The 10,535-nt window shown below is 43.6% G+C and overlaps 1 long non-coding RNA gene across 2 annotated transcripts in view; it reads left to right on the plus strand.

The window, feature by feature from the left end:
* The window catches only part of LOC109444078 (uncharacterized), a 43,561-nt gene extending 34,360 nt beyond the window's left edge, over positions 1-9,201 (plus strand). The window contains exon 3 of one of the 2 annotated variants that reach the window (XR_016018880.1): positions 9,067-9,201. This is a non-coding gene — a long non-coding RNA (uncharacterized LOC109444078). Of the gene's footprint in view, positions 1-4,435; positions 4,558-9,066 lie in introns of those variants that run through there. The other variant, XR_016018879.1, reaches the window with a different exon arrangement.
* Positions 9,202-10,535: the final 1,334 nt, after the last annotated feature.

Here is a 10,535-nt window from a genome sequence, read left to right on the forward strand (position 1 = left end):
TGCTCAAAAAGCTAAAGGAAACCATGAAAATAATGTATCACCAAATATCAATAAAAAGATAAAAATTATAAAAAGGGAACTAAATAGGAATTCTGGAGTTGAAAAATTACAATAACAGAATGAAATATTCATTAGATGGGCTCAATAGCATATTTGAGCAGACAGAGGAAAGAATTGGCAAAATTGAAATTGGATTAATTGAGATTATCCAGTCTGGGATGCAGAAAGAAAACAGAATGAAGGAAAATGAACAGCCTAAGAGACCTGTCGGACCCCATCGTGAATGCCAACATACGCATAGTGGGAGTTCCAGGAAAGAAGGGAGAGAAAGGGAGGTAGAAGGAATATTTGAAGAAATAATGGCGGTTCCTTTTTCTCCACAGCCTCTCCAACACTTGTTACTATTTGTCTTGTTGATGATCGCCATTCTGACTGGGGTGAGGTGATATCTCATTGTGGTTTTGATTTGCATTTCTCTGATGATTAGTGATGTTGAGCATTTTTTCATATGTCTATTTGCCATTTGTATGTCCTCTTTGGAGAAATGTCTCTTCAAGTCGGGTGGTGAACACACAATGGGATTTATAGATGATGTAATACAGAATTGTACACCTTAAATCTATGTAATTTTACTAACAATTGTCACCCCAATAAATTTAATTAAAAAAAAAAAAAAAAATTGGCATGAGCCAAAAAAAAAAAAAAAAAAAAAAAAAGAAATAATGGCTAAAAATTTCCAATTTTCATGAAAACATTAATTTACATATCCAAGAAGCTCAACAAACTCCAAATAGTATATTCAAAGAGATCCACATAGAGATAAAGTTTAATCAAACTGTATAATCAAAGACAAAAAGGGAATCTTGAAAGCAGCAAGAGGAGTGATTCATCGTGTAGGAGAGAGCCTCAATAAAATTAACAGCTGATTTCTTTTCAAAAACCATGGAGGCTAGAAAACAGTAGGATAATATATTCAAAATGCTGAAATAAAAAACTACCAATCAAGAATTCTATATCTGCCAAAGCTATCCTTTAAATATAAAGGAGAAAGTAAGACTTTCTCAGATAAACAAAAATGGAGAGAATTAGTTGCTAGTAGATCTTCCTTACAAGAAATGCTGAAGGGGGTCTTTCAGGCTGAAATGTCTTTCAGACAGTAATTCAAAGTCACCAAAAGAAATAAAGATCATCGTTAAAGTTTATATTTACACAGGTAAGTATAAAATACAGTATTAATCTATTTTTGGATTGTAACTCCTCTCTTTTCCTTTGTGATTTAAAAGACAGACAACTGCATAAAACAATAATTATAAATCTATGTTCGTGAGTGCACAATGTATAAAGACGTAATTTGTGACAATAACCACATGAAGGGAGAGCAGAGAAGGTGTCTTTGAGCAGAAATGTGACAGACAGTGGGAGCTACGTAGATATCTGGGGGAAGAGTGTTCCAGACAGAGGAAAGAGTGAGTCAGAAGGTCTTGGGACAAGAACTCGGCCTATTTGAAGAATAGCAGAAAGGTCATGTGGCTGGATCAGAGAGAACAAATGGTAGAATGGTAGGAGTGAGGACTGAGAAGTAGCAGGGGCCAGACCATGCAGGGCCTGGTGGAAAAGTCTAAGAACATTCAACTAGGCTCACACTCACTGATTCTGCAGTCAAACCAAATGAGCTGAGCTGCCTCAAAACAATTTGCCTCCTGGACTGAAACCCCTTGGGCTGGGTGTGTCACAGTCAATGTGGCCAAAGCTCTAAAGGGAAAGAGCAGTGCAGCCTCTCGGCTCCCACAGCCCCACCTGGTTCCCTGGTTACTCTGAAGTCACGGGAAGCCAGCCAGTCTTTTGGGAGGAAATACATGAAAAGTCCAGTGCTATGTGCCAGAGACCAGAATCCACTGTTCTCCAGAAACAAGCAATTCTCCCTCACCTGTGGTGTCTTCCTCCTGCTCCTCATTACCCTCTTTCCAGGAGGTTCCTTCTGAGGTTTGTGTTTCCTCTCTGTGCCCAAGCTACATCTTCTGCGTATTATTATACAGCCATCCTGACTTTGTTGAGCAGTCCCAGTTGGCAAATCCTGCAGGAAGAGCCACAGGCTGAAGGTGAATTTGTAGTCTTGGGCACAGCTGCTGATAAATCATTTAGAATTTAAAAAGGAAGCCCTTTTGTATCAGGGTGTAGGTTGACCAGCTGTTTCTTGGCTTAAACATACATATTTGCGGTCTAGAAAGAGAACCCCATTTAGCTTCCACACTTAAGAATTCCAGTTCTTCATTGGGAGTCTCCATGAATTCCGACAGTTCCCAGCATCCATCCAGGACAAGTTAATGACCGTCCTCTACTGACTCCACTGTAGTCCACACAGGGTTAATCTACAATTACCTGTGTTCCCCTAACTGGTGAAAAGATGGAAGCATTTCTGTTTTATTTCTATTCTGTTTAACAGTTTTCCTAAGTCGCGCATTTTTTCAAAAAGTATTTCCTTTGTCCTTTAGGAAGGATGAAGTTATTTTCATCTCATTGTGTTTACCCAAACCTTTATCACCAAGGGCTTTATAAGTTATGCCTGCTATTTCTTAGCTTCCAGGTATAATTAGTACCCATTGTAATCATACAACTGACCAATCACGGAGGCTCCCACAGGGAGCAGGGTTGGGAGAGAGACTATTCATAAAATCGTACTTAATATAGTCTTATCTTGCCAGGGAAAAAAGCCATCTGTCTGGCATCCTACAACCCAACACTGTGCCGGTAGCCCTCCGTAGGGTGGCCACTCTCAGCAAAGTGTGCCACAAACAGCTTTCAATAGAAAAAAAAGCCACACACAGGCAATGACTGGAATGTTTATAGACATTGTCAAAGGGGAGTTGCCAGTGTGCTGTGAGTAGACAAATGTACGTCGCAACCCAGAAAACAGAAAAGGATGAAGGAAAGATGGGAGGCAGGCTGTTCTGCCTCTTTCTCCCACTGCAATATACAGAAAAACAGCTGCTTTTTCCCCTCCTAAATGTTTTCCTTGAAACTGCTGCAAAAAAGCCAGGAAGTTAATGAATCCCACCCTATCCCTTTCTCCTACCCCTCCCGAAGAAGCAAAATAGGCATATTCACATAGGTCAGCATCTGAAAGTAATTAAAAATGTAATCGTATATTTGCAGCAAGTTCTCTCATCTACAGTAAATTCCCATCACCAAATACTATTACTGCTCTACATCTGTGGTGCGCTTTATGTTTCCTTTTTCCTTCCTCACACTTATGTAATGGATTTAGATACTTACAGCAATGTGCCCCAGCTGGGTGGGTAGGAGTAAATATTCCCATTTTACAGGTGAGAAAAATGAGGTGTAGAGGCATTCCAAGACTCACCCAAGTCCAACAAAGCCAGGTTTCCTCGTTACTGTAATGCAGTATATTTCTACTGTATTATGAAGATGATAAGGAATGGTTATTACTCTGGTGCATTGATTGCTTTTGTCAATTCAGTTTCCATATGTCCCAACTTTGGCTGCAAAATGTTCAAAAAATAAATTAAAAATAAAATTCCACTGACTAGGATTTTATATACAATTTTGGAGCTAGAAGTTGGCTTGAAGAATATGTGGACCACTCCTCACATCATGGACAGAGCCTGTGCCCAAGAAGGGGCCATGCCAGCCAACAGTGACCCCCAAAAGTCACTGGCAGGCCCAAAGCTGGAAGAGAAGGCTCTCACACCTAGATTAATCCAATATCTTCCAATGGATCCAGAAGTTACTTCTAAGTTCTAGTCCTGTCAACCTTGTCTGTGCATTGTCAGGGGGTCAGTATTGTAAAAACACATGTAATTAAGTGCGCTTTCTGGTTGTTTGAGTTCTAAATGGAATGTATGGTCTTAAACCCGAATCAACACAGGCTGGGATGTTATGCTAGAAGGTGGTACCATGTAGATGCTCGAGCCCTTGACTGAGGATCAAGACACCTCTTTTCTGACTCAAGTTCTGTTAATAGCTTCCCAAGTTGTCTTAGGGGAGGGGGGAGAGGCCTTGGGTCTTGTTCCCCATCTGCCACTAACTGACTGACTGATGCCAATTTCTCTGACACTCAGTTTTCTCACCTATGAAATGGGAAGGGAACAGGTTGGATGAATGGATCTATCTGGAAGTTGACTTCTGCCTTGAGAAACCTTTGATTCTAGGGTACACACGTCACGCTGTCTCGCCCCACCCCAATCACTGGGAGATCTTCTTGGAATTAGCAAGTCATTCCACAGTACAAGTCAAATCTCAACTGGACCTCCAAAAGGAGCCTGCATTTTACTTACATTGTACAAGGGGGTATCACATGGGTAGGTGGGTATGCGAAGGTTTTAGTCTCACAGCGGTTTGTGATCCAATCAGATGGGATTTGTCCTAATAGGATTTGATCTGTATGTTCCCCTAATGAAGTCTTCCCTTCCCTCAGGCCGGGGGCTTTTTCTTCCAGTGACTCCAGGAGCCACATTCTCCTTGTGGTGGAAGTGACAGATAACAATCCTGAGAGATCTTCCAGCCCAAGCCCGCACTTCGGACGAGGGGGCTCGGTGGTGCCTTTACGCATTACCAGGGCTTATAGCCTGCCACTGCCTCCCCAGCTGGTGACCCAGAAAACAGAAATGAAAGACGCACAGAAAGGAGTGCTCAGCATTTTCTGACTGCTCTTCCTTCTCCTAAACCCATTAATGAAGTTCAATTGCATGTCCATAGGGAGGACGCCTCGGCAGCTCAGAGAGCAGGACAGGGGAGGCAGTGGGGAGCGCGCCCCCTCTTCTCCCACTATTGGAGCCCAAAACGAGCCTCCTTCATGCCTTCTTCAGGCTGCGTTTACGTGTTGTCTCCCACCCCCACCCCCTGACACACAATACTGAATAAATATGCCTGGCCCTGGTCCATGTGGGAATTCTGGAGAGTTACGATTGTTATTCCCAGGAACGCACAGACACCAGCAAAAATTCATTTCCCAGACGCATGGCTATTTTGAGAACCAAATCTCCTGCTGTAGCAATCAACTTGGGGACTTTTCAAGTCTTGCTTTACAATAGAAACCTGCTCTGCCTTCAGCTGCCTTTTACCTACAAGAATTCAATAAGCAAGAGAGAGACCATTAGAGTTCCCTCTCCCATCTCTGCTTTGGCACGACATGCAATCCTGGCCAACTTTCCTGACTCTACATCTTAGTAAATTCTTCCTGACAATACTTAGTGACAAGCATGTCAGAAACAACAAACTCCGTCATCTATATGGCTTATCAATAATTTAGTCTCTTCCCCCTCGTGAGAGCCTGTGTGTTTTGCAATAATGAAATATATGATTTTAAAAATAAATAATAAGCTGTTGTCAGCCCGATTGTAGCTGCAAGTTATGAATGTGATTGATTGATTGAACATTTGACTTCATCCGCTCGAGCAGGATCAAAGGGAGACTCTTCCACCCGCCTAAGGCCACTAGCAATTTATTTAGAGACTGTGTTCGGATCCCAGCAGGTAGCAATATTGGACTGAGGTACACAGAAAAGCAGCTCTTTGAGGTTTTTTCCAAGTCCAAGGGAAGCAACAAATGAGATTTTTTTTTTTTAGTTCATTAAATCATTAACCACTTAATCACTAAAAACAAGACATTATAAGCATTCCCCTTCGCTGGAATATCCCGGAAGAGAAGGAATGCTGCTTTGCTGAGATCTGGCATTGGAAGGTGGGCCCTTCTTACACAACATGACAGTCTGTAATTTTTTATTTATATGGCACTGTATTTTTTTTCTTCATCTTAACTAATCAGTGTGGCAACAGCCACGCTGACATCCAAAAGTGACAGGTGTCTGAATTGCAATGAGGTGTCTATCCAACTGCCAAGGCGGGGGAGGGAAACACAAAGGTATGGAGGACATGTTTGTAAAACAAATATTGCAACTAGGAGGCTGGCTGAATGGAAAAGCAGGAAAAAGAGAAAAAGAAAACAGCGTATAGGACATGGCTGGTGGTGTGGAATCAAACCCCCAAATTCAGCCAGGGCAGAGCCCTTCTGGGATTTTGGGGATCAGTTGGCATAGGAAGGACTATCCCAGCTTTCTCACGAAGGGTCTTGGGGTCAAGTGTAATTCTCTGTCCCTCCCACTACAGCTTCCCTGGGCTTTTAAAAACCCTGCAAACCAGAGTTCTCCCCGAGAGCAGGGAACTGTTCGGCATTCAAATGAGCCCGGCTGGTGAGGAGCCTGCGTCTGGTCCTAACCAGGGCGCCGTGCGTAAAGGAGACAGGATGTGAAGGCCTGAGGACATCCACCCACAGAGGGACAGGCCCATCTTAACAAGAGCAGGTTATGGTCTCCGCTGCTCTAGCAGGGGAGTGGAAGAAAGGGAGCGTGTCTTCCCTTTCCAGCTCCCTAGTTCTGCGCTGTCTGACCTCAGGCGAGGCAATTTAATAATCATCCGAACGCTTTTGACTTCATAAGGCCTTTCATCCACGGATCTCAAAGCACTTCACAAATACCAATTCATTAACCTTCACAACCCACCCTGAGGGACAAAGGGTGGGCATGTTTCCCCCTGTGGTGGGAACACTCAGCTGGAGGCACAGGCAAAAGCAGTTCTTCCTTCAAGGTCACTTGAGAGTCAACCAGGAAACTCAGGAGTGAGATCCAGAGCAGCTGGCATCAAGGCCGGGTGCTGCGGATTGCTGGGGCCTCAGTTTACCCTTCTTTAGACCTTTGGGCTGGATTCTCACCTCTGATTCTCCTCACATGGAACAAAGAAACTGCCAGGTCCGACAGGGCAGGAAAAGCAACATTGCTTACTTACCACCCATTATTAGCTAACTGCTTTCACACACTGCATCTCATTTACTCCCTACAAGAATCCTGTGAAGTTCTGTAAACCCCATTGTACAGGGAAGGAAATTGAGGCTGTGGGATGTTAAGAATTTACTCAAGGTCACCTGACTCACAAGCAGTGAAGCTGACAATAAATCTGTTTGTAGTAATAATAATAATAATTCATGAATATTCACAGTCACTCCCCCAAGGCCATCGCTAAGAATTCTGTTTTCATTTATGGACCTTTCTGCATCTATGATTCACTCATCAATTGAGTCTAAGAGGCATGAATTGCTGAGGCCAGGAATGGCAGAAAACCTAGCTGGATTTACACAGGAGAACGTGAAGCTACTTACAGAAACAAAGGAGTAGGTCTGAAAAGAGAGAAGAGTTGGGGAGGGTGAGACGGATAGCTTGGGACAGGTTTAGAGAGAGATTTTAAGGACCGAGTCCTGCGTAGGGGAAGAGAGAGACTTGGGAAGCAGCTGCTGTGCATGTTTGAACTATATCACGGAGAGATGGGGAGGAAAGAATTTTAAGAAGTTTTGCTTTGCATTGTGATGTGGTACCTAAGGGACTCACTGCAATATAGATTTGAACCGCGTCTGAGTTGCTCTTGAATGCCAGCCTGATGCTTCCTTAAGTGCCATGCTAGGCAGAGGCGGGCAAAACTCAGTTTGGTGCTCCGTGGGTTGCACATGTCAGCGGTACATCTCTGCTCTTTTCATGTCGCATTGCCTCTCATCCTCCCATCCCGGTTAAGCTGGACACTCCTGATTCTGCGTTCCCATGGTATGTAGAATGGGGGCTGATCACATGCTTTCCACTCACTTCTATCACTGTTTTGAGGTTGAATGCACCTTCCTGTGAGTAACCTTGGTGGGGTTTGGCAGAACAAGCAGCATCATGGACTCTGCCATCCAGATGAACTAATACACATGCCAGGAGGCAACCCATATTGGCAGGATAGATTAACGGCCATAACACACAGCTCCAAAATGTCAGTGGCGTAACATAAGGAAAGATGTTTTTTCTCTCCTGGGATGTCCCTGGTCAGTAGTTCTCCTGCTCTGGTCCACTCCAAGATGTGACTCCGGGACCAGGCATCTTGTATTTTCCCAACCTCTGAGGCCTTGGAGTCCTGTACATCCAGTTGCAAGAACAGCAGAAAGACAGAGGGTGGCGAGGGGCTAGATTAGGAGCCGTGCGTGGGGATGGTGTACAGCGTACCTCTGCCCATCGTGTGGTCCCACCTAACTGTGAGGGAGGCTGAGGTGTGTCGTCTACGGTGTGTCCAAAAGGAAGAGGAAATTGGTAGCAAACATAAAGCGGTCTCTGCCACACAGTGTCCTTCACCACAATGCCAGGTCACCCCCGTATCAGCCAAACTTGGAACTCTGCTGGCGCTGCTCCCACAGGCAACCGGGCATCAGGTTTGTGGGCATCATGTTATTCTCTTTCTCCCAACAACGGATTTATGAGTAAATCAGAATTCTCCAGAAAGGAGCAGAGCTTGTTTGGGGAGTTTTGAAAAAAAAGGCAATATGGACCTAGGATAATTGGGAGGCATCTGACATTTTCTGCTTGGAGGGAGAACATGTCTAATTTCCTAACTGCCTTTAAACTGATATTGATGAAAGCAACCTTCTCTTTCGTCTGTAAAAAACAAACAAACAAATAAACAAAAAAAAAACAAAAACAAAAAATAAAACTCCACCACATGTAATTTGCAAAAATTGGAAGGAAAAAGATTTCCGATCTAGACACAAAATGTGATTGCTAAAACTCCTGAAATTGCTATCTTTGATGTCCATCCAGTTAAGGCTGACCATACTTTCTTGGAATATCCTGTCAGTCTTGGCAAAAGAAGGTGATTTGTCCCCATTTTCAGAAAACAGACTTGGTTCTCTTTCCATGTGCAGCCATGGCTCAGCAGTAAAGTCGGTAGGAAACTTCATTCCTCTGTTTCCTCGGAGAGACCGTGCTCTCTGGGTCACTATGACAATCCCCAAACATGCAGCTTTATTTTGGAACACAACTGTGCACATGCCTCGTAGATTGCAGGGGTTTAATAATGACAAAAACCTGCCCATAGCACAGTCTGTTTCTTTTCATTTCCCCTGAAAATAGCAAACACTGGTTGTTACAGAGAACCAAGGCTGAAATATTCCAAAGCAGCGTCTAGACAATCGTTCTTTCTCCCAACTTCTTTTCTCTGCTGCCTTCAGTGGTCCCTCCCTTCCCATTTGTAGAGACAAAAGAGAAGATTCTATAACTACTGGCCTCTGTCCAGGAACACGAAGAAAATGAAGCAAGGCAAACAACAGAGAAAAGTGAACAACAAAAGAACAAACTCAAATGAAACGGCTTAACGATCCTACAGTGCAGGCCCAGCAGGTAAGTGCTTTCTTGGACTTTTTTTTCTCTTTTTCTTAAATGTCCAGATCATAGTCCAAATTCTTAGAGTAAAATTGAAGGTTGCTAGAAGAGCTCTGAAAACCCTGACATGGAAATGACTTGCTCATCAATATGGATCCTGACTCTTTAAAGAAATCATCTTGTTTGACTCCACTTCTGAGTGTCTATCCAAAGTTTGATTCCACTTCTGAGAGTCTATCCAAAGTTAATGACTTAGAGTCTCCCAGAAGCAGAGCCTGAGACAAGGATTTGGTGAAAGCAAACAGTTTCTTTGGGAGTTAATCCCAGGAAGTATGGTGAGGGAGTGGGGAATGCAGGAAACGGGGGTGAGAAGAAAGCCAATACAATGGGTACAGTAGTGAGCTGGACACTGTCAGGGGCTCAGTCCTGTGAGGGCCACCTGACAGACTGTAGGACACACCTTTCAGTTGTCACCTGGAGGGGTAAGGAAGGATTCTGAAGTCCCCGTCCCCATTGCTCCAGTACATTAATGCTGGCATGTCTAGGCTATTCCACACACACAGAGGCCAAGCATGTTCCCACGGCCAAAGATCAAGTTCAGGCAGGTGACATAGGCAGCCAGGAGGTCATCTAGGGACAGTCTTAAGGCCTCCCTGCAAAGGCCCAGGGAAAATATCTGGGATGTTGACAGCATCTGCTATAGATAATAATTCTAACATAGAAAAAAAAAAGCGTAACCGAATTGCAGCATTACCTATAACTGAAAAATGCCCACAGTAGAGGGAGGGTGACAAGAGTTCTGGTCTATCTACTCAATGAAATATTGCCCAGTGTTATTTTGTTCAATAACGTCACTGTGTGTCAGGCTCTTTGCTAGGTCCCAGGGTCCCTATGATGAGAAAGACAGAGCCGGTCCTTGTCAGCAGAGTGTATGGTTTCATTTGTTTATGCAGGATTTGAAAAAACATGAGCACATGCCCAGTTGTTCTATAACATCCTAGAATCAGGATTGTCCATACAGAATGACCTTAATTCCGTTTCTAAAAAATACATAGAAAAAAGACTAGAGGGAAATACAGTAAATTGCTAATAGTGATTCTCTTTGGGTGATGGGAGTTTCTTTGCTTCTTGCATTTTCATTTTCACCAAATTTTCTGTAAGAAGAATGTGTTCTTCTCACGAGGGAGAAAATAATAAACTTTATTTGAAAAGAAAAGAAAAAGAAGTCACCTGCCAAGCAGAAGGGAACTCAAAGCTGGCACTTCTCACCTTCTCCCTATGCCCAACTTTTATGTGTGTCTACCATTTCTGGTTCCCTGCTGAATCTGGGACCAGCATCTAC

This window comes from Rhinolophus sinicus, chromosome 15, assembly GCF_057876585.1.
Source record: "Rhinolophus sinicus isolate RSI-liver-muscle chromosome 15, RSI-T2T, whole genome shotgun sequence".
Lineage (NCBI taxonomy): Eukaryota > Metazoa > Chordata > Mammalia > Chiroptera > Rhinolophidae > Rhinolophus > Rhinolophus sinicus.